Consider the following 24,530-nt stretch of genomic DNA (forward strand, 5'->3'; position numbering starts at 1 on the left):
ACGTTGAATCTTGTGTCCACATCACACCATTCCCAATTCCCAACGGACTTCCTCGAGCCAACGAGAATCAAATTTTTTCCCTTCGTATCGTACATTCACTCGATGGATAACCGACGCCCTTCCGTGACCGCCATTCGCTTGCTTATCCGTTGCCATAGGAATCCCCCCTTCCCTTGTCATGCCTCTGTGTTCACCAGAGGGAAGCTAGCAACTTTTTTCAAAACGAACGATACACTTGTCGATAAATTGAGCAGTTCCCCCTCATTATATATATCGCATGCATGATTACGAATTCATTTCAATGAATAATTAATGGCACTGATAATTAAACTCAATAACACATGCAATAAAAAATTTTTCCACCGACAATCGTGTTCAGGATTCAACAATAGAAAAGTAGAACACTACATTAATGAATTCATGGCAAAATATATCAAATCACAATGGAATAAATAATTATATCTACGACAATTTTCTCAATTCTTCGGAGATTTTTTTATTAAGTATTTGAGATAAGTGTTTCACCTTGAGCAAAATTTTGATTTCAGGCTAAACTGTGGATGAAGGTCTAAAGCTTATCGTATAGTTTGGTGGCTCATGACAAAAAACGTAATAACAGCATAAAAAAGCACAGATAGCTGCCAAGACGCTCAGTTGATATTCACAATACTGATCTATATTAAGTTTAAGGCAAGTGAAAAGGCAGAGTCAGTTGCTTGAAAAATAAGTGATAATCTAAGAGGGTAAAATTAAAAATGAAAACGATGTTTACCACACATGTAATACAACGTCAAGACAAAAACTGACTTTAAAACTTACCTTCACTCACGAATTCCAAACCTTCCTGCGTCCTGGCAACACAACACATACTTGATAACGCTGCTTGACTTAATAACAGCCTGAGGAAATTAACAACATTTTTCACTTATCATATACCTCTCCATGTGAGGACTACAGAACAATGTCAACCAACCAACAACCTAGCATTTTCCATGTATACCTCCGCCTTTTGATGGATAACCCCTGTCTTCTGCAGAAATTCCTTTCTCACAACGACTTCTTCCTCTTTATGAACGCTTGGTGGCATGTACGAGGTGAGTCCGAAAGCGCTTTCGGACTCGCCTCGTACTACTATCCGAACTAATTCCGACCGATTCTTCGTCATTCGGGCTAAGGACTTCGAAGTAGTCCCATTGGGTTGAACCTCACGCTCCCATCGGTGCTTCCATTTCTTTAAGCAGTCTTCGAACGCAGAATTTGGAATGGCCTTCAGCCCTCGCGTCGCATTACTCTGAATCATCTCGATGTCGTCGCACCGCTTTCCTTAGAGCGCCATTTTCAATTTTGGGAATATCCATAATTCGCAGGGAGCTATGTCGGGTCCGTACGGAGGCAGGCAAAGCTGTACAATCTTGTGTTTCGCCAAAAATTGCTGTACAAGATTCAATGAATGTGCAGGTGCGTTATCGTTGTGAAGAAGCCAGTCACCGCTTGACCAGAGACGCTGTCGTTTTCTTCTCACGGCATCACGCAATCTTTTCAGAACTTCAACGTAATATTATTTGTTGACCTCTGACCTCTTGGAGCAAATCTGTAGTGAAAAACACCCTCACAATCAAAGAAAAAGAAGCATTCACTTGACATTGCTCCGACTTTGACGTGAATTTTTCGGCCGTGGCTCGTATGGACGCTTCCACTGTGAAATTGATGTTTAGTTTCAGGATCGTAACCATTAACCCATAATTCAACCCCGGTAATACTCTGTAAACTTCTTAAGGTCATTTTCATCGTCACTGATCCTTTCCAAGTTGTCCTCAGTGATTTCAGAGCGACGGTCTTTCTACCCGGTCGGGAGCAATTTCGGAATGAATTTCGCAAACACGCAAGTCATTCCCAAATTCTTAATCAAAATTTCCCAAGCAGTAGTTTTCGGTATCTTGAGATGATTTTCTAGTTTACGGACAGTCAATCGGCTGTCACCTTCAATCGCAAGGCGCACACGCTCGATGTTTTCCGGTGCTGTTGCCAGCGAAGGCCGACCAGAATGAGGGTCACTGTCAACAGATGTGCGGCCATTTTTAAACCTCCCACACCAGTCCTTTATATGTCTTATGTCCATACTTTCGTCCCCAAAGGTCTTCTGCATCATTTCAATCGTCTCCGTTCAACTCTTGTCGAGATTGAAGCAAAACTTGATGCAAATTCGTTTATCTGTTCTTTCCGTCATTTTAAACAGTAAACAAATGCGAAGAACGGAAGACACACGTTGGACACAAACACATGCTGCGCGCGACCCAAGACGTCCGGCCGGTAACTACGGCATTTAGGGAGTTCGTGAGGGACTACTGGTTACGCTCATTCCCCCCAGAGGCAACACGAGCGCTCTGGCACGAAGATATGAACGCAGGTCGGATATTTTCGGACACGTCCCGTATATCTGAACAATGACCAAGTTTGTCGGTTCTGCTTTGATCTCTACTATAGTACTATTCTACCCGTTAATTGCTATATGTGGCCTATGCTTCATCCTACCTTTTTATTCAATATTAAGGCAACCCCTGGTTGGCTCTCGTCCCCTCCACTGTATATTACTTGTCAAAATATATAGTACAAAGTATTTATTTGGTAGTTGTAACCGTACAAACCTACTTTAACCGTTAGATTACCTAATAATAATCACAATGAACTTGTCGTGGAATCTAATCAACATGAGGATGAGTCCGATATCTCCTCCACACATCAAAAGTTACATTCCGAATGAATAGAAAACCTTCTTTCCGGTACGTACGAGCTCGTACTATAGCGTATCTTTCCGCGCAATTTTGTATTGGCGACGTGCCCTTGTACGACACAAAAAATGACGCAGGTGGTCAAGCCTCACGGCAGGAGGTATCCTTGGTTAATAGGGCGAGCGGATCGGGGGAAGGGCACAATCACCCGATGCACGTAACAGCTTGGGTCACGTTACAAAATAAAATGGCGCGAGACCACATATCAGCCTTTGTGATAGCTGTACCTTGTTTTTCAACAGTTGATATGCATGCCGACAGGTATTAATGGGATGCTACTCATGCGACGGCATTTGAAAGGATTGTAAAACGTAGATGACTTTTGAACATATATCTAAAACATTAGCATTGAATATTTAATGCATATACTAAATTTTCATATTCAATTTAAGAAATAATTGGGTACGTTTGCATATAAAAGGTAAAATTGAGGACATCAAAGAAATTATTCACCCTTTTATATTTCTTCTTATCTTCAAATGACTCAGGACTAGTTTATCAATGCCCCCGCTTCAATCCTTCCTCAATAGCACAGTCCGATTCCGTTGCGCTACTTTGGGTGTAAACTGCTCATAAATGATTTAAGCGTGGTTGAAATATGTGGAACTATATGTCAGTCGTAAACTTCTCCAACAACACGTAGCCCAATCTACATAATCGCAGGGATATTGACTAAAACCGTAGTGATACTAGACTAATTCTACGTTAAAACGAAGTGAAATAGGGCTCTAGCTCCGGGGGCTGATTCTTCGCTAACTGTATGTAAGGGCCCTTCCAAGACCGCACTTGCGGTGTGAAATTACTTTAGCCGTGGGAGAGGTTATACAATTACGTACACACATTAATTATGTGCCATGGGTTAAACGGCTTAATGGGCATACCAACCCAAATCCGGTCCAGAGTCAATTGTACATCGTATGTACGGACACTCTTGCCTCCTAAAGTACAAATGTTAGGTCAGTATCTCACGGGCTCATATCGTTTCTCTCCAACGTAAATTCTTCGCTCATGCTCAAATCTATATCACTGAATTACTTCAACCTATCTGTGTAAACCGCACAGAGGTTCGTGCGAAAGAACTTAATATTGTAGCATAGCAAAGCCTATCTTAAATGGTTGATCACCTTATAATAGCCATTCATTTATATGTAGAACTTGAGGAGAAATCTTTGTACTTGTTCCGTTGACTAGGGAGTGAAATAATATGAAAGTTAGCCTACTTGAAATGATTCTACCTTTTATGGAGTGCTCACGATGCTAACTAAAACTAGCGTCGATAATCATTAACAAAATCCAAACTTTATTAAACTCGTGTAAAAGGCAGTACTTACTAATGGATCCGAACCCAAATTTAATTTTGCATGCAGGGCGAAATTTGCAAAGATGTCCATTGCTGCAATGTATGGTAGAACAAGTATTGCATATTATATATATAATATATCTATATATATATATATAATATGCAATACTTGTTCTACCATACATTGCAGCAATGGACATCTTTGCAAATTTCGCCCTGCATGCAAAATTAAAGTCCCGGACTTATCTCCACTCACAATGTTTTCGAAGGGATCGGGGAAGGGGGAGGGAATTCAAATCTCTTTAGGTACCATATCCTCGCAGGTCATTAAGCGCGCTTAATACTAATGAAGCCATTACTCGTAATACCATACTTAGTGAATTAAACCAACTGGAAAAATTTATCGTCTATTTAGTTCGAAAAACTGATAATGATAATGCTCTACCTATGATCAGTTTTGTCCGCTTTTCGAAGCCCATTATAATGCACCGTCTGTGATATATTCGAGGTTTTAATTTGAGAGCTAAAATGATGAGATTCAAATCCAAATTGAATGAGTCATTCAGTAAGATCGTGTTTCAGGGTTAGTAATCAATATGAATTGACGAGAGTGATACTTTAATTTTTTGATAGAAATCATTTTCAAATGAAGATCAATTTCCATTTATTCTTCTCTATTGATCAACGTACACATCGCAATGGTTCATTCAATTAGATATTCCACAATGCCAGGTGACTCAGAAAGGTATCAGTTACATTATATTCTGGTTAGGCACACGTTTAGGAACAGTGTGATCAATTCGTAAGGCTTCCCGGGAGTAGATGCGGACTCTGACCACAATTCGTACTCTGAAACAATCCGTTTCAAAAAGATAATGCAGAGACCGCGGGTTAGGACATGGAATGTAGAACCATTAACGGGATTAACAAGGTAGGTTTATCAGCAGTAGATAGAGCAGCTGTAGAGAAAACCATGCATGAGGGAAGAGAGCTGAGTACTTTAGAGGAAAAATGGGAATGTATCAAAAATGGGACATCGAAAGCCGCAAAAGAAACTAAAGGAACCGTTGATGGAAAAAGGACAAGGAAAAACCATGGATCAAGTATGAGATAGATGGCAGAAGAAAACTGAAAAATGTCAACACAGAGTTAGGTAGAAGGAAGTACAAGGAGTTTAATAATAAATTGAGACGGGTAACATATAAAACAAAAGAACCATAGTGGCAGAACGTGCCAGGATTCGGAAAGTTTGCTGGGGTAGTATAATAATTAAACAAACTTTATTAACAATATTAATCAAACAAAGGTTATGCGATTTTCCAGAAAGAATAAGGCTTAAGCTAAACACTGAAATAGGAGGGAAAATACTAGAGTAGGTAGACCAGTTTACGTATCTCGGGTGTTTTGGACCAACTTAGTAACATTCTCCATCTACATCTACTTAATACCCCGCCATCTGCCGCAAGGGCGCGTTACGGGGAGTGTTAGGATACCACCCGTAATTAAGAAAGAAAAAAACCGCATGCAAAAGCAACATATTTATACATTCCACAAAAAAACATTCGTGCAAGAACACTTACACCCCACTCACATACAAACATATAAACTACCAACTAACATGCACATGCTCCTACAAATGTACCTGATATCTTTACAATGTATATTTTTTCTGACTGGTAAATTAAATGTTTTTAATATTTCTAAAGTAAACTTTGTTTTTTACTATTATGATGTCTGATTATTCTAGGAAAGAATGAGTATTTGAATCTATCTGTACTGGAATTTATCTCCTTTATTTTGTCTTTGTGATCTGATCTACCTAAGTAGTGTGGGGCCATAATAATTCCTTTAGTGTCAAAGTTAAACTCGTTTGTTCTGAATCTTTCTAAAAGAATCAGGGACGTAAGGAGAAGAATTGCGCTAGGCAAAGGGGCTTTCGCAAAGAGGAGGGAGTGGATGAGAGGGAAGTTGAGTAAGGATGTTAAGAAAATACTCGTAAAAACTTTGATACGGATCGTAGTAATGTACGGCGCGGAAACCTGGTCACTGAAAGGAGACTTATGAAATGTGGGAGAAGGTGGAATGGACCGAAAGGCAAACAAATGAGGAAGTACTTGGTATGGTGGGCAAAGAGAGGGGATTGTTGGTGGAAGTCATTAGGAGGCGGGAAAATTTGATGAAGGGTGTATTGATTGGCAGTGGGATTGTGAAGACTGTAATAGAAGGGAGAATTTTAGGCAAACTAGGAAATGGCAGGAACACGATAGGAATGTTGGACGGGTTGAAGGGAGGAAGGAAATAGACAGAGATGAAGAGGGAATTGATGCTGGATTGTGTTTTTTTAGGATTGACAAAATATTGATTTTGTAATTGTGTCCATCTAAAACCATCCTTAACCGGTAGATTACATAATAATAATAAATAATAATAATTAAAGTGTTGTTGGTGGGTCGTGGTAGTCCAGGGGTTGAGCGCTGGACCGGACCTGTGGGCCAGGGTTCCATTCCCGGGCAAGCCTCTTTGGGCACATGCAGCAACACGAAATCAATATTATTTTTCGCTTACCATATCCTCCTAGGAAACTATAACAGGCTCAGGGAAAGGAACTGGACCCCCTACCCTGATGTGTGAAATTCAAATGCCTTCAGGGTTAGTACTGGGTGAACTTAACCATCACGAACCAAACCGACCTTCGGGGTGATTACTGTGTTTATGGGTTATGGTTAAAGTGTTTTACTAACCAACATACCAATGCTGTTGGAATAATAGTGAAATATATTTGTGTTTCTGCTTGATATCTAATGAAACTATCCATTTTATGTAATGTAACACATTCATTTATGGGTCATCGCTTACGTACTACTTCCTGCGCCTAGCAAAAGCAATCAATCCAAGGATTTTCTGTACATATGATCATGAAAATCGTAAACTTCTTTCATTATTTTCAGAAATATAAGAGATATAAATCAGAATTCATGTCACTAAAAACAAAGTTAATGTAACTTGAACTTTTTACTCATCGGAAATGCCCAAATATCTTTCGTGTTCCAACAGATATCAGGGAGGCTGAAAATTAATCCTTTGGAAACGTCACTTTAAAAAAAAATATTATAACTGCGGTCAAATTTAACTCAATAACTCAATGTCAACGAAAGAGATTCACACATACCCTAAGAATATTTTTCAATTTCACACGCAGATTATTACTCGCAAGATAGTAACTACACCAGTTTCAGGATCGAAACATCAGCGAAAAATGATATTGATAGAAAGAAATATGCGTAAATACTTTTTTCTGCATGAAATATTATTAAATATTGACCATAAATTTAGCAAAACTCATCCATGCACATTCCACGGAATAATGGTGTGGACGTTGATTAAATGTAAAGTCATTCAGTGCGCTCCAGCGTCAATTCATGCTTCCAATTATCTCAGCGCTTATATTAAAGAGGATGGTAAACATTTATAGGGCAAACACCTCAGAGAAGGAAGCTGCTCAAATATCCTTTGCGAAAGATAATTAGAAGACATTACACAGTCAGTTACCTTCGAATCCCTTCAAACACCATCAGGCTAATCACGTTCTTTCCTCAAAAACAAATAGCAATGCCTAGACAAAAAATGAAATATTAAATCAATTTTTATTGATTCAATATTTCATTATATTATATCGATTAATGTAGTTAATAATCGTCAGTAGAACAGAAATCTTATTCGCAGTCAGGTAAGCACTTCGAAATATGGACTGACATCCGTATTTTGTTGACCTCAGCAGAAAATGTAATAATATATCATTGAACATTAAGGAAGTCCAAATAAGTTCACGGAAATGCAAACTTATCCGCATTCAGGTGAGGTCGGCAGTTTAAATCACGTACTGAAATCTATTTTTCTTCTGATGTAACGTTCTTTTAGAGAGATGCTTCTTACCGAACAATATCTTATATGTTTAGATTTTATTTGACATTTTTCCTAATACTACTGTTAAATAAACTCGTAATACTGGAATCCATATTAATACGCCCGCAAAAATCAAAATGGACATTGGAAAGGAGTTTTTTATTTTCGAAACACAAATTTCTAACTATCAAATCACGTTGCGCCCATTTGTGAGACATTTTAAAACGGATTCTGTTGCAACATTAGTGTGTTTATTATTAATGCAAAATATATGTTCAAATAATATTGAAAAATTTCTGTGATTTTAATGAAATTCTATTGATTATTTTTTTCTACGATCAGATGCCTTGTTTTCTCTCAATAACATTATTCCTAATAGCTCCTTGTATTGCAGCCATTCCTAACGTCCTAATTCTTCTAAGCCGTCCTTTCCCATCTTCTATGGATATTCATTTATATAGCTCCTTCCCATTACAGACTTTAGTGAATATCCATATAACAAACCAAAACCAAACCACAGTTTCAAACCCGAAGATTAATTTTTTCATTTTTTTAGATATTTTAGCACCTTGCAAGCCACCGCTAGGTTGTGAATACACACAATATTGATTTTATTAAAGCAAGAGATATAATTTGTCATTCAACCATCGTTTCGTGAGTGATTCCCAGCCTAGCTCCTCTAATATTTTGGATACGCTGCTAAGTTTATCATAACGACGTTTTACAAAACTAGCTCCTCTACGCTGCAAGTGATCCGATTCGGCAATCAATCCACCTTCGTGAGGATCCCATATACTTGCCGCATATTCCAAGTGAGGCCTAACCAAGACAGATAAAATTTCTCTTTACCTTTCCATCACATTTACTCAGCACTCTTCTAATAAATCTTAATTTTTGTTAGCTTTTCCACGAATTTCCCGAATGTACTCTCCCAAAAGAGATAGTTAGTGAGTGACCGATGTAGTTAATCGAGTCTACGCATTCCATTTCGGTGTTCCTGATGCAGCAGGTATTCGGGAGGTAATTGCTCTTTTTCAAAAAAACTTATTGCAACGCACTTTTTAAGTTTAATTCTAATTGCCAAATGTCGCCCCAGCGTTTTATAGCATTAAGGCCATCTGACAAAGCTGCTGGGTCCTTAGGATCACGGATATCACAGTAAACCACTGCATCGTGGGCAAATGAACGTATCTTGCTAGTAACTTCGGAGTCAAAGTCGTAAACGATAAGTAGGAATAAAAGAGGTCCGATAACGCTTCCCTATGGTACACCTGAAGTAACTTTCACTGCAATTGAGCTAACTCCATCCTTGACTCCATACTTCATTTACCCGATCATCGAAAAAGTCTTTAATCCAACCCAAGCTATATTTATCCGTGCCATATGCTTATGGCTTTGTGAGTATTTAATTATGAGGTACTTTGTCGACGGCTTCCTTGAATCTAGAAAATCCGAGCATCCACAAATCCACTGGAACATTGCTTTCCCCCGAAATAAGAATGCTAAGAAAATCCCTGAGTGGTGTCTTATGGTATCTATCCTTTCGGTAACCGTGATGATTGTTCATCAATATCTCCTGACTATCGAGGTGTCTCACGATCGAACTTACAACAATATATTTTATGGGATAGGATGAAATGGAGGTGAGAAAAATAGGTCTTTAATTGCTCGGTTTCTCCTTGTATCCGTTTTTAAACATTGGTTAAACCTCAGCCGTTTTCAATTCGCTGCGAGCCTTGTTCCATGGACGAGGGCAATCTCAATCGAGAGGAATCCCAACCGCGTGTGAAAGTTCGTCCGGAAAATAAGTGTACTGAGCTCAGGAAAAAAAATTTATTACACTTTTACATATCTTAAGCTAATATTCCTCAAAATAGGACCCTTGTGAGTCGATACACTTGTTCCAGCGGCGTTCCCATTCCTGGAACGCTCCCGCGAAGGCATCATCGGGAACCTCTCGAAGACTCGTCGTCGACCTCTTCTCTGCCCTCCACGAACATCTTGTGCCACCGAAAGATCATGTTTCTGGACATGGCTGACTCCCCGTAAGCCTGGTTAATCATACCGACAGTTTCGGTAGACGATTTCCCAAGCTTTACCGCAAATTTGATGGAATAATGCTGCTCCAAAAACTTCGGCATCGCGTTCCGTGACGTGGGTCGAGCGTGGAGGTTTGCGTTAACAGAGCTCCTCACTACACCACAGCTCAGAGCCGACTGCCTTTTTCAGCGTCGCTTGCCAACATACCCCCCTCCAATTGCAGCCCGTCAGAGCGGTGCTGGGCGCGCCTGGAGCGGCGGGAAAAAATCAGTAGTCAGTACACTTATTTTCCGAATAGTAGTATACTCCGAACGAACTGTATAATTCAGGGTAGGGGGCGTCCGATTCTTCTCCCTGTGCTGCCTATGGTTTTACAGAAATATCTCAATCATACCGTTGGAGTGAAGCTGAGGGTGCCCAGAGGCGTCCCTGGGAATCGAGCCCGAGTCCTCCGGCTTGTAGTCTAGCTCAGAAACCTCTGGACTACCGCGTATCCGTTGTGTTGCTTAAAAACCGAAATAGTCTCCTCTTCATCAAAGCAGTGTCCGTTGCAGGATTCTCCGACAATTCTCTTTCCGATACTATGCACTATTTATTCAATATAAACAAAATAATTCCCCTTCCTTTTTGATTTTCTATTTTTCCCATTGTTTTTATTGCTAGAAAAATTAATAATGCCCGCCGAGTTAGTCAGGTGGGTCATGAGCTCTTCTACTAGCTTAAAACATGTGGGTTCGAGTACCGCCTCGGGCATGGGCAATATAACTCTTGTGGTTCAATCCCTTGCAACCCCAATGACGAGCTAAGGGCTTATTGGGATCCTAAGGGACGCACGGATCAACAGGAACTCCCGGAGAGCAAAAAATATATTAATAAATGCTTACACTTCACACTGCTCCTTACCGTGAAAAGCAAATAAAGCTACAAATATATAAAAAATAATAAAATTCTCAAGGATCTGATTACCTTTGGCCTTTCTATCTTTTACTTATTTGTGCGCAAAATATCTCTACCTCTACAAGTATTTTACGTGTACTCGTACTTTCAGAAAACGGGTCGTAATACCGAGGTAAAGGTAATACTACGGTATTCAAAGACAAATCAGTCAACCATTGGGCATAAAAATGTTTTTATATACATATTTTTTATGTATACCTGTAAGTACTTGAGCATGGTTTTCTGGCGTCATTTTTCGCATGCTAAAATTTTCGGTTTCCTGACTTGACATATAATATGACTCTTTGCAAGCATAGCCATCTGTTTTTAATTCACCTGAATTTTAATTCCTAAAATCTATTTACGTCTACATGATAACCTACAAGCAACTCCTAGGGTATATGGCAAGGGTTGATATCATACCAGGCACACGAAATCAATATTTAGTGTTTACTTCATCTTTTTTTAACAATAAAAATGCAAAGTATTTCAGATAATGAAGTTAATGTTAATTTCAGCAGTATGTGCTGCGGTATCGAACACAAAATACTTCTCTGCGCATGGGAGCCGAGCTGTTACTAAAAAGGGGAACAGAGAAATAAGGGTTTGATTAAACAATGCTATTATTCTAGGTTACTTTGTGTTTAAAAATATATTTTTTCCTAGCGTGGATTTCTGCTGTTATTCTAACACCTTATGATTGGCGGGAAAAATGGCACCCTTAATCTATTGGCCCGAAAGTTGACCTCTACTAACGGTGGGATTAATAATACAGTTTCAACAACATCGCTTAAGATACGTGTACCGGATTCCAATTCATACAAGAATGATTTATTCTGTATATTAACCTTCGCTCCGAGGATGATTCCCGACTTACTTCCTGGAATAATCTAGATGCACTTGTGAGTTTATCATTACAATGGTTCACACACCCAACTTTGGATCTTAATTGGCAATCACATTGAAGTCGCGAGGAGCCCATACACTAGCGGCATAATCTAAACGAAGCCTAACTAGCGAAAGAAGGCATCGTTATTTAACTTTCTCATCACATTCTACCAATATTCTTCCAGTAACTCCTAAAACCGTGCTAGCATGTCCACATATTCCTCGAATATGTTTTACCCAGGATAAATTGCAAATAATGGTAACGCTTAAGTATATAATCGAGCATACTATCTATTTCGGTATTTATTTTATTAATGCAGTATTCTTTAGAGAGAAAACAAGCCCTATTCCAAATATTCATCATTACGCACTAATTTAATTTAAATTCGAATTGCCAATTGTAGCCACAACGTCGTATTGCATTAAGGTCATCTGCAAATGATACTTAATCCATGATACAACAGATATCTCTGTAAATATCACTGCATCGTCGGAAAATAAGCGTATTTTGCAGTTTGCCAGGATACTATGTCTTTGACGTAAAGAGGAAATCAAAGAAGTCCGAGTATACTTCCCTAGAGACACCTTAAGTGTATTCGACTGCATTAATGACCATCTATGATTAACCTTTGTTCCAGACCGTATCAAAAGCCTTCAACCCAACCTAGAATTATTTTAACAATGCAATTGGTTTCTAGCTTTTCGAGTAATTTGCTAAAACACTCTTTGTAGAAAGTCTAGAATCAATCTAGTTATTGTAAATGCTATAACTCATGAATTGGAGGATTTACAACATAATCCAGGCCACGTAATCATGTTCAAATATTAAGTAATAAAATTATCTGCTTACAAACATACCACTGATATTACATTTGAAGCATCCGAAGAGATTACAATTTGGCACGCTTTTTGCAACAATTTTGTAGACTGCAAGCTTCCTCATGGTGGGAAAAACCATCCAGAAAGGTTATGGAAGTTATTCATTGTTTGGCATGTTAATTGAATACATGCTGACTTTTGAGAAAGAGATAATAAGATTTCATGATAGCCTCAGCGTAGATCTCGATACTTATATGCTTTTACTTGTTTAATTTACTATTCCCACTCTTTATGCACCATCTGTTCCAGAAGATAGATGTAATTAAGTTTTTCCTCCACATGATCTAGCATGCAAAAGATGACGCAGAAGTCTTCATTTCGCTCAATTGAAATAAACTTATTTAATCATCTAACATTTTCTATAGTAGTTCGCATACACTAATTGCTAAACGACCCACATAATCTAATCGAGGGAAATAAGAGGCTTTGGTGATGCCTCATCAAGACCGGGAGGCGGTTCCAAAATTTGGAAATCCCACACGATTACAATGGTCCGCAGAGCCTAAGTGACGAATTGCAACCGCATTAAGCGCCGGAGATGGATTGCATGGAGAGGGTGATATCGAGAGCGGGAGGGAAAACGGTAGTCGGTCGCCTCCCACAATTCCCTTCATTTGATTCCTGCGAGGGAACGCAATCGCATGCCATGCCGCGTGGAAAACATTCCTCATTTGCATCCACGCGTAATTCACGAACGGCGGCAGATTGTATCTCAACCCGCAGGGCTCGGTGGCTTTTTCCTTCCGCAAAATATCCCAAGTTATAGTAGCAAGCTTACATCCTATCCCATTATGGGTCTGAGGACAAACCGCGATGATTTTTCATTCTCGTTACCAGCGAGAGCACGGATAGTCAACGTGTTTGCTCGCGTTATTTCCCCTACTTCCTGCGCGCGGCCCCCAAAAATTTCGTGCAGCTTTGTTTTCACCTAAAATATGCTCCAGTAAATATATTTTCAGAATGATTATCTTCAACGCTAATGGAGATGTCCGGCGAGAACGTATATTTCGCGAGTGCAGACGCATTACTAACGGTTGCGTGCATTATGATAAGATATGAGCGCACTAACAGAGACACTACCTTACGCATTTTAAGTAACACGTTATGTAATTTAAGGCAAACTTGAACCAATTTCCCAATCACTGTATGATTAAATTTAACACAAATGCTGGGGTCCGAAATTGAGTAGATATCGAAAGGGTTTGTATGCCGCCTGCTTTTTTATTTGGACACGATTTTGTAGAGCAATATCGGTAAAAGCCCGGTGAAGGTTTATCGACGCATTTTATACCAGAGATACAAACGCAATAACCATTTTCATGAGGCAATTGGTGGTTGAAATAGCTTCACTTGAATGGGAAGGTACCCTTGCTCGTATATGACACACCGCAACTGTGAAACAGGACGTCGTAGGGAATAGTATGATTTAATCCTCAACTATATTGGCAACATTTGCAATTCCCCCATGCAATGATACATTTTCTACTACAAACCGTCAAGCGTTTGACTTTCATATCAGCCCTGGCTGTTTGTGTTACATAAAAGGATAATTTACCGTGTTTTTTATGTTTTAGTGCAATTAGTTCAAAAGGTATAATATAAAACAAGATGTAAATGAATATTTAAACATCACATTGATTAAAAATTCGTTTGTATCTGTAGCATCTCTCAGTAAATTCGAAACTTGTAGACTTACAGACTAGTCAGACAGCAAATTTTCCTTAAATACTTGTAAATGTTTCAATTGACCTGACTTATATCGATATGATTATCTTACTTTTAACACGCCAATTGTCATTAGCACGTATTAAATGTAACGGCAGGGTAACGACAAGAGTACTGTATCATTAATCAAAGCGTTACATTGATCTCTTGTGCTCTATAAAGAATATTCCAAGCATCTTCACAACACGAGGAAGATAGCTACCAGTTTCTTTCTTCATTAACACTTTTCTTCTAAGCCGTTTATTTCTAAACATTTCGCGGTGATTTCACAAATAATTAGAAAGGCTAGTACCCTATTCTTAAGTCTAGACCTTAATATTAGCATTGATTAATAATGCAGAAGAAAGTAACATTTTTGATAAATCCGAAGAAAAAAATTATAAATTAACGATCATATTTTGGTTAAGTTCCTCAACGAACTAAACTTCACTAGACTATTCCTTTTATTTATAATAGAAGATATTGTAAACTTTTAATTAAGGCTACGAAATAATCAAACCAATAATTTAACTTGCCTTTCTTTCTTGGCCTTTCAAAGGCGTCATCGTAGAACTGAACAGATTGCGTCGAAAACCATTGTTCCGCCTCTTGAATGATATCATTTGTGTTGTCAAATGTTCCACCCCCCAACCACTTTTCAAGTTTTGGAAATTAGAAAAAGTCTCTTGGGGTGAGACCGGGAGAATAGGGAGGATGTGGCAAATTTTCGAAGACACATTGCTCTGATTCCTCAACCTCAACTTGAGATGAGTGAGCTGGTGCATTGTCGGCAGGAAGACCAAATATGCCTTTGGATGACATACCGCGCATTTTTTTGGCATCAAAAAATTTGATCAGCAGTTTGCAGAAATAGGCACAAATGTTGGCCTGACCCTACTCTAGATAGTCTGTTAAAATCACTCCACAGTTCCAAAAAGCAGACGGCAGGGCCTATCTTGCAGACTTCTGAACCTTAGCCTTCTTGGTGGGAGGTTAGTCACTATAGTTCTACTCCTTTCTAATCTCTTTGGATTATATTGATAGATCCAAGATTCATCCATTATTACCAGGCTTCCAAAAAAATCCTCTCGTCTTGCTAACAAAGATTCAACATCTCCCTAGACAGTTCGCGCCGTGTTTGCTTCTGAAAAGGAGTCTGTAGTCGTGGAATTCAACGTGCTGACACCTTTGACATGTGCAGCTCATTGGGAATACTTTTGCACACACTGCCATAACTAAGATTAGTTTTATTCATAATCATTTGGATGATTTCTCTTCGGTTTAATAGGTCCTCCACTTTCTTCACTGTGACAGCATCGTCCGTGAGTCGTCTTCCACTTCCTGGTATTCCTGTGAGGGGCATGTGGCCAGTTTGAAAATTCCTTCTCCTCCTCAAAACTGTGTCACATGACGGGCTAACGTTATCATTTCATCGTGGATTTTTCTGGGACCGTAGTCTTTCAAATGAAGGAACTTAGTCGCACTGCAAGCCTCTGTCTTCTCCATACTACAAGTTACTTCAATCTATGGCTTACTGAAACAAAGCAAATCAACATTAATAGCTGTAATTTATTAAATAATGTACTTAAGAATCAATTAATATGCAGAATAAGTTTTATTCAGATTTCTTGATTATTTTTAATTAATAATTTCCAAAAAAGGATACCCGTTCGTATACATGTTTTATGATATATCATACTTTAAACTTGTCCTATTAATAAATTATGGTAATATATTTTGTAACTCTTCGGCTCATTTTTTTCTTCACTTAGCACTATGGAGCCCTGAGGACAAATGTCGACTTTAACTAAAATTAGAGTGAAATATATGTTCTAAAGGAACGTTCCTGTCAACGTAAGACAAATTTGCCGACCCCGGTGGCGGCGGGGTAACGTCCTCGTCTGCCATTCCAAGGGTCGCGGGTTCGATTCCCGCCGGGGTGAGTTTTTCTCCACCTAGGGCTTGGGTGTTTGTAAATGTGATCATTGTTATCGTTGTTAATAGTTCGATGTAAAGGCCAGAATGCGCTGTTTTCGGACTTATACTGAATAAATAAATAAATAAAATAAATGTGAATATAAGGGTCGTATGACTTCGTACTATGAGAGTCAGAGAACTCAAAGCTCGTTTATCACTGTGTATCTAATCGCTTGATTCTCTTAACCTGGTAACCAAAAAGACGAGAGCAATAAGTTTGAAAACAGGGACTAGAGATGTCAAGGTCTTAAACTAAATGAAACTAATCTTGCGAATCACTTCTAATGACTTTCAATATGAAACTTCGAGTCTAATAAATCCGTCCTTGAACACTCGCAGAATTAACATTATGCGAAAGTATCACGTGAAATATAAAAAATTACCTGTATCAATATATAGATGGGCGATAGACATATTTGCATTCCAGTGAAAATTAAAAACCTTGTTGATATGTCACAGGAGGTAATAACCATCGCCCAGGATCAGTCATCGGTGTCCAAACAATGCTGAATGGACCACCTACCTCTAACGGCTCAAGAGGCTTCATTTATATTTAAATATAAATATTACGAGGGTAATGTTTTTCAAAAGTAGGGACTTCAAAGCTGTTGTTTTTCTTTTAAAATACATGGCAATATCAGGTAAAACTTAACAATTTTTTAGAGTTTTAGAGAAGTAATGATTTATCATCAGCAGTGTGTTATCGACAGTTCTTGAGATTTTTCTAGCAGCTCCATCATTTGTTGTAACTATAGCCCGATACTATATAGAAACTAACTATATCCAATACAACAATTTCAGAGCGTAAAAATCATTCGCCTTGACTGGGACTCGAACCCAGATCCCTCAATATCCGGTCGAGTGCTTTAGCCACTTAAGCTACCGAGGCGTCCTCTTAAACTCTGAAATTTTGGGGCTTTTAAAGGAACTAGATGTTATGACGAAATACCGTACATACAATGTCACATGCATTCGTAGTCGTGCGCGAGGCGCCACTGTCCACGAGGTTAAAAGCCAACTTTAAACACGTATGGTGTTTTCCCTTTGACAAATTCCAAAGAAACTGCGGGAGATGCCGCAACAGTAACTTTTAACGGAGTCATCCGCTAATGTGCATTTTAATGCAACAATTTCAGAGCGTAAAAATCATTCGCCTTGACTGGGACTCGAACCCAGATCCCTCAATATCCGGTCGAGTGCTTTAGCCACTTAAGCTACCGAGGCGTCCTCTTAAACTCTGAAATTTTGGGGCTTTTAAAGGAACTAGATGTTATGACGAAATACCGTACATACAATGTCACATGCATTCGTAGTCGTGCGCGAGGCGCCACTGTCCACGAGGTTAAAAGCCAACTTTAAACACGTATGGTGTTTTCCCTTTGACAAATTCCAAAGAAACTGCGGGAGATGCCGCAACAGTAACTTTTAACGGAGTCATCCGCTAATGTGCATTTTAATGCAACAATTTCAGAGCGTAAAAATCATTCGCCTTGACTGGGACTCGAACCCAGATCCCTCAATATCCGGTCGAGTGCTTTAGCCACTTAAGCTACCGAGGCGTCCTCTTAAACTCTGAAATTTTGGGGCTTTTAAAGGAACTAGATGTTATGACGAAATACCGTACATACAATGTCACATGCATTCGTAGTCGTGCGCGAGGCGCCACTGTCCACGAGGTTAAAAGCCAACTTTAAACACGAGTTTAAGAGGACGCCTCGGTAGCTTAAGTGGCTAAAGCACTCGACCGGATATTGAGGGATCTGGGTTCGAGTCCCAGTCAAGGCGAATGATTTTTACGCTCTGAAATTGTTGCATTAAAATGCACATTAGCGGATGACTCCGTTAAAAGTTACTGTTGCGGCATCTCCCGCAGTTTCTTTGGAATTTGTCAAAGGGAAAACACCATACGTGTTTAAAGTTGGCTTTTAACCTCGTGGACAGTGGCGCCTCGCGCACGACTACGAATGCATGTGACATTGTATGTACGGTATTTCGTCATAACATCTAGTTCCTTTAAAAGCCCCAAAATTTCAGAGTTTAAGAGGACGCCTCGGTAGCTTAAGTGGCTAAAGCACTCGACCGGATATTGAGGGATCTGGGTTCGAGTCCCAGTCAAGGCGAATGATTTTTACGCTCTGAAATTGTTGCATTAAAATGCACATTAGCGGATGACTCCGTTAAAAGTTACTGTTGCGGCATCTCCCGCAGTTTCTTTGGAATTTGTCAAAGGGAAAACACCATACGTGTTTAAAGTTGGCTTTTAACCTCGTGGACAGTGGCGCCTCGCGCACGACTACGAATGCATGTGACATTGTATGTACGGTATTTCGTCATAACATCTAGTTCCTTTAAAAGCCCCAAAATTTCAGAGTTTAAGAGGACGCCTCGGTAGCTTAAGTGGCTAAAGCACTCGACCGGATATTGAGGGATCTGGGTTCGAGTCCCAGTCAAGGCGAATGATTTTTACGCTCTGAAATTGTTGCATTAAAATGCACATTAGCGGATGACTCCGTTAAAAGTTACTGTTGCGGCATCTCCCGCAGTTTCTTTGGAATTTGTCAAAGGGAAAACACCATACGTGTTTAAAGTTGGCTTTTAACCTCGTGGACAGTGGCGCCTCGCGCACGACTACGAATGCATGTGACATTGTATGTACGGTATTTCGTCATAACATCTAGTTCCTTTAAAAGCCCCAAAATTTCAGAGTTTAAGAGGACGCCTCGGTAGCTTAAGTGGCTAAAGCACTCGACCGGATATTGAGGGATCTGGGTTCGAGTCCCAGTCAAGGCGAATGATTTTTACGCTCTGAAATTGTTGCATTAAAATGCACATTAGCGGATGACTCCGTTAAAAGTTACTGTTGCGGCATCTCCCGCAGTTTCTTTGGAATTTGTCAAAGGGAAAACACCATACGTGTTTAAAGTTGGCTTTTAACCTCGTGGACAGTGGCGCCTCGCGCACGACTACGAATGCATGTGACATTGTATGTACGGTATTTCGTCATAACATCTAGTTCCTTTAAAAGCCCCAAAATTTCAGAGTTTAAGAGGACGCCTCGGTAGCTTAAGTGGCTAAAGCACTCGACCGGATATTGAGGGATCTGGGTTCGAGTCCCAGTCAAGGCGAATGATTTTTACGCTCTGAAATTGTTGCATTAAAATGCACATTAGCGGATGACTCCGTTAAAAGTTACTGTTGCGGCATCTCCCGCAGTTTCTTTGGAATTTGTCAAAGGGAAAACACCATACGTGTTTAAAGTTGGCTTTTAACCTCGTGGACAGTGGCGCCTCGCGCACGACTACGAATGCATGTGACATTGTATGTACGGTATTTCGTCATAACATCTAGTTCCTTTAAAAGCCCCAAAATTTCAGAGTTTAAGAGGACGCCTCGGTAGCTTAAGTGGCTAAAGCACTCGACCGGATATTGAGGGATCTGGGTTCGAGTCCCAGTCAAGGCGAATGATTTTTACGCTCTGAAATTGTTGCATTAAAATGCACATTAGCGGATGACTCCGTTAAAAGTTACTGTTGCGGCATCTCCCGCAGTTTCTTTGGAATTTGTCAAAGGGAAAACACCATACGTGTTTAAAGTTGGCTTTTAACCTCGTGGACAGTGGCGCCTCGCGCACGACTACGAATGCATGTGACATTGTATGTACGGTATTTCGTCATAACATCTAGTTCCTTTAAAAGCCCCAAAATTTCAGAGTTTAAGAGGACGCCTCGGTAGCTTAAGTGGCTAAAGCACTCGACCGGATATTGAGGGATCTGGGTTCGAGTCCCAGTCAAGGCGAATGATTTTTACGCTCTGAAATTGTTGCATTAAAATGCACATTAGCGGATGACTCCGTTAAAAGTTACTGTTGCGGCATCTCCCGCAGTTTCTTTGGAATTTGTCAAAGGGAAAACACCATACGTGTTTAAAGTTGGCTTTTAACCTCGTGGACAGTGGCGCCTCGCGCACGACTACGAATGCATGTGACATTGTATGTACGGTATTTCGTCATAACATCTAGTTCCTTTAAAAGCCCCAAAATTTCAGAGTTTAAGAGGACGCCTCGGTAGCTTAAGTGGCTAAAGCACTCGACCGGATATTGAGGGATCTGGGTTCGAGTCCCAGTCAAGGCGAATGATTTTTACGCTCTGAAATTGTTGCATTAAAATGCACATTAGCGGATGACTCCGTTAAAAGTTACTGTTGCGGCATCTCCCGCAGTTTCTTTGGAATATATCCAATACCTTTATAATGTACGTCTTGCTCTATTCCGATTTTTTATCTTGCTCTTAAGTAAAAGGATTTTCGTAGATGTTTCTAGGGTTATGAGTACATAACCTACAACTATGTTGCTAGGGCATAGGTAAATATAATCATCACTACTGGTGCAAACGTTACGTTTCATCAAGTACAAAAAAATAAATGGAACTAGAGTTAGCAAGAATGTGGAGAAAACTATCTCAAGAACAGTTAATCAAGCATATTCACTCCACGGACTGATGCCCATACAAAACACATTGCATATGAAACGAATTTTCTAAATATTGATACTAATAAAAGAAAGAGGAAATTTTTCATTATTCTGGGGATAGGATTGGCAATAAGTTAAAAGAATACATTGCTCTCTAACTCTCCATCAAAGAAATCAATTAGATATAGCCGTGAAATATCACAGGAATGGCATACGTAACGTTTGCGATAAAATTTTACCTCAGTTATTATGGGCCAAAGTACAAATGATCAAAGAAAAATTTTGGAATTTCATGATTAATTGCGCTCCTTAATTAGTGGTGATTTCATTATATACAGGTACATTCAATATTCTGTATGACTTAAATTGTTATTTGTTAAAATTCAGTGAAATATAGGGACTTTAAAGCCAGGGAGGGTCCAATTTCCACAGCTTTTAAGCTACTTTGTTAATACTCTTCTATGAGCATGAGGTAAGAGTATAATTTATATTTGCTTTTGCTGTCGAATAACGGAATCCAATACAAGTACTGAATCATTACTTTCTACAACGATTTCACCTTATAATATTTTTTTAAATAACGATGCTTCTTCAAAGAAAAGAATAATTTGCAAAACATTAAAGCATCACAAGCCTATGGGAAATTGTATGTTAATATCCGCTTAGTACGGACTATCATGATACAAATATTTCCAAAAATAAGATGTATATTCTAGTTTTCCGAGAGGAGGAAAAAGGGACCTATTTCTACCTTAAAAATGCTCTGATTTTTCAATAAATTAACAAATTACTGCCTCTAAACACTTGTGCATGGGTATAACGAGCCAAGGGATTGAGTCATATCGACCAACGGTGGACGGCAATTAGAAGATTATGGATACGAGTCTCAAACTGACAAATAATTTATCCCGCAGTTTCGATCTTTTGTTTGCTCCATGCATCGATTCCCTAGCGGTATGTTTCCATGCGACGAGAAATGCGGTATTTACTTCAACATAAGCCACTGCAAGGACGAGCGGCGGGAATTGTAAGGGGAACTTGCAATTTACACAAAAAATGCTCCTGCGCATATTTGAACATACATAAGCAACCATACACTTGTGCACCTGAATGCCCATCTTCATTATGTAATAATAAGTTTGCTCGAATATAGCATTAAATTTTGCTTTTTGAATTAAAAATGTAGTGACATCGTTTTTTAGTTGTTTCGAATTCCGTCAAGTGCACCTAAACATTATATGGGGATCGAAATGTTGCGGTGGTCAAAGTAATGGCTTCTCAATCCGAGGGATCAGGTTCGAATTCCGGTGGTGGCAGGATTTTTCAATAACTTATCTACACTTCAGGTGCTATTAGCACTTATAGAGTGAGTGTGCCGTCTAACGGATGGGACGTTAAAATGTTGACTTCCTGGCATCTTTCGTTAAGAGCAGGCTAATACCGACTCCACGTTTGCTATTCACCATTCTTCCTACGAGGGTCATCCGGAAAGTAGTACCCGTTCGTGAAATAAAGACACAAAAGTAAATATTAACAAACATAAAAAATTTTATTTGAAAGAGGATACTTTAAACTACTTCTCAACATAATCTCCAAGCAAATTAAGGCATTTGTCATAACGTGTGACAAGTTTCTGTATTCCTGCTGCATAGCCCTTCGCCGCCAGCTCATTGAGATACGCGAGGGACCCATCTTGCACAAATTTTTGCATAATGCAGATGGTGTTTAACAATTTCATGAACAATTGTTCGAGAAACATTGGGAAAATGCTCACAGATGTCATCAATTGTGACGCGCCGATCGTTCCTCACGAATTCGTCAACTGAGCTCACCAGTTGGTCTGTAATGACAGACGGTCTCCCCGAACGCTCATCGTTGTGTGTGTTCCCCCTCCCATGTTGAAGTTGCGACACCACCGCCGAACAGACGACTCGTCCATTACATTGTCTCCATACACCTCCTTTAATTGGCGATGAATATCACATGGGCGAACGTTTCTTGCATTGAGGAATTTAATCACTGCCCTCACTTCACAACTGGCGGCGTTCTCAATTTTTTTAAACATTGTAAACAATCACAGAAACAACACAGGCAATGCTAGCGTCACGCAACTTGGCTCAGAGAAGGCAGACAAGCCACTGAAGCTATCTGACCTCGTCCAGCGGTTACTCGCGTCGTCAGCACTTCATGCGGCACGAACGGGTACTACTTTCCGGATGACCCTCGTACATTCCCTGATCATACTACTGCCGCTAAATTACCCACCAATCCCTAACGGCGCAAATGACCTCAGCTCTCGGCCCCTTCCTTTAACTACTTAAATATGCAGGGTTATTGCCTGGTTGTCTCTATTATGCTTATACTTCGTCAAGGAAATTGAACGCCCATGTTTGTTCCTAACTCTTTTATTTCTCCCTAATGATCCAATACGCCAATGTAAAGCAAAACCATAGTAATTCCCTCGGTGTCAAATAACTAAACTCGGCTGTCATGTGTGCCTCTTAATATACAACCTTGCCTGTTATTCGACTGAATGAGCTCCACCCTTAATTCTTCCGGCATACCCATTGTATCTACTGCTTTTCGAAGCAAATTTTAACTAATCGAGCGGATTGTTATTGAGCTTTTTTCCAAAATTCACAGTTAAAATTTCTCCCATGGGTCTCAAACATTTGCCTTGTATTTAAATATTCAGTCATTTGTTATCTTACCGACAAAAAAACTCGGTGATCAACCTGAAGGTTGGTTTCTTGGGTCTGGGAAAAACTAACATAATGCTATTCAATATATAGCGCGATATGAGAAATTCACACATCAAGGTAGGAGAGCTAGTACATGACTCAGTGCCACCTGTGGTTTCCTTGGAAGTTCTAGCACCCGAAATATCATGGAGCTTGGGCGACGCTGAGCCTGAGTAGAGGCGTCTAATGGAATCCCTGTTCCATCAGCTGAACTAACACGTCCCTCAGCATGGATTGACAAAGGCGAATCCAAGGGGACCGCGACACCTTCTATGATACGCTTCATCTTTGACTCGGTTCCAGTAAATTGTTTAAACTTATCAAACTCCCAAAAACGGATATATTTCATATTTATAAAACTTTTACATTTCCGTATAACTTATTTTAGTCTTTCTTCCTCTACCCCGCTCTACATTGCGGTCAAGATGGGCCCTCTCAAAAGTTGACTCAGGATTCGTCGCTGGTGGATGATAATTTTACGTACATTATTTTAGGACAGTAAGGGTGATAAGGCTTTCGAGAAAAAGGAAATCTAATTTAAAAGTTAAAATAGGGTGGCAAAAACTAGAGCAATTGGAACAGTTTACCTTTCTTGGGAATATTTTGACTCAAGATGGTCAGAGTAATAAGGACTTCATTGGCAGAATTTTATAAGGCAAATAAAGTTTCTCAAGGAGAGAGTTGATGACAGCGATGTTGAGTATGGGCGTTAGGAAAAGATAAGTTTCATAATTTCATACGGAGCGTGGCTTTGAGCAACGCAGAAAATTGGTCGCTGAAGCTACACGATATGCGATTACGTAGTTAGGAAGATTTTGAAAGGCGGGTTTGGAGAAGGGTAAAAAAATTGACACCGACAGAAATAGAAACAAACGAGGAGGGGCTACACATAGTAAAAGAGGAGA

General features: G+C 39.6%; 1 protein-coding gene across 1 annotated transcript in view; it reads left to right on the forward strand.

Moving 5' to 3' along the window:
- Positions 1-24,530, forward strand: part of LOC139695092 (neurotrimin-like) — an 864,799-nt gene that overhangs the window by 810,357 nt on the left and 29,912 nt on the right. The gene's annotated exons all lie outside the window — the stretch shown is intronic.

The sequence above is a fragment of the Hetaerina americana genome, unplaced genomic scaffold, assembly GCF_022747635.1.
Source record: "Hetaerina americana unplaced genomic scaffold, ioHetAmer1.1.p SCAF_6, whole genome shotgun sequence".
Taxonomy (NCBI): Eukaryota; Metazoa; Arthropoda; class Insecta; order Odonata; family Calopterygidae; genus Hetaerina; species Hetaerina americana.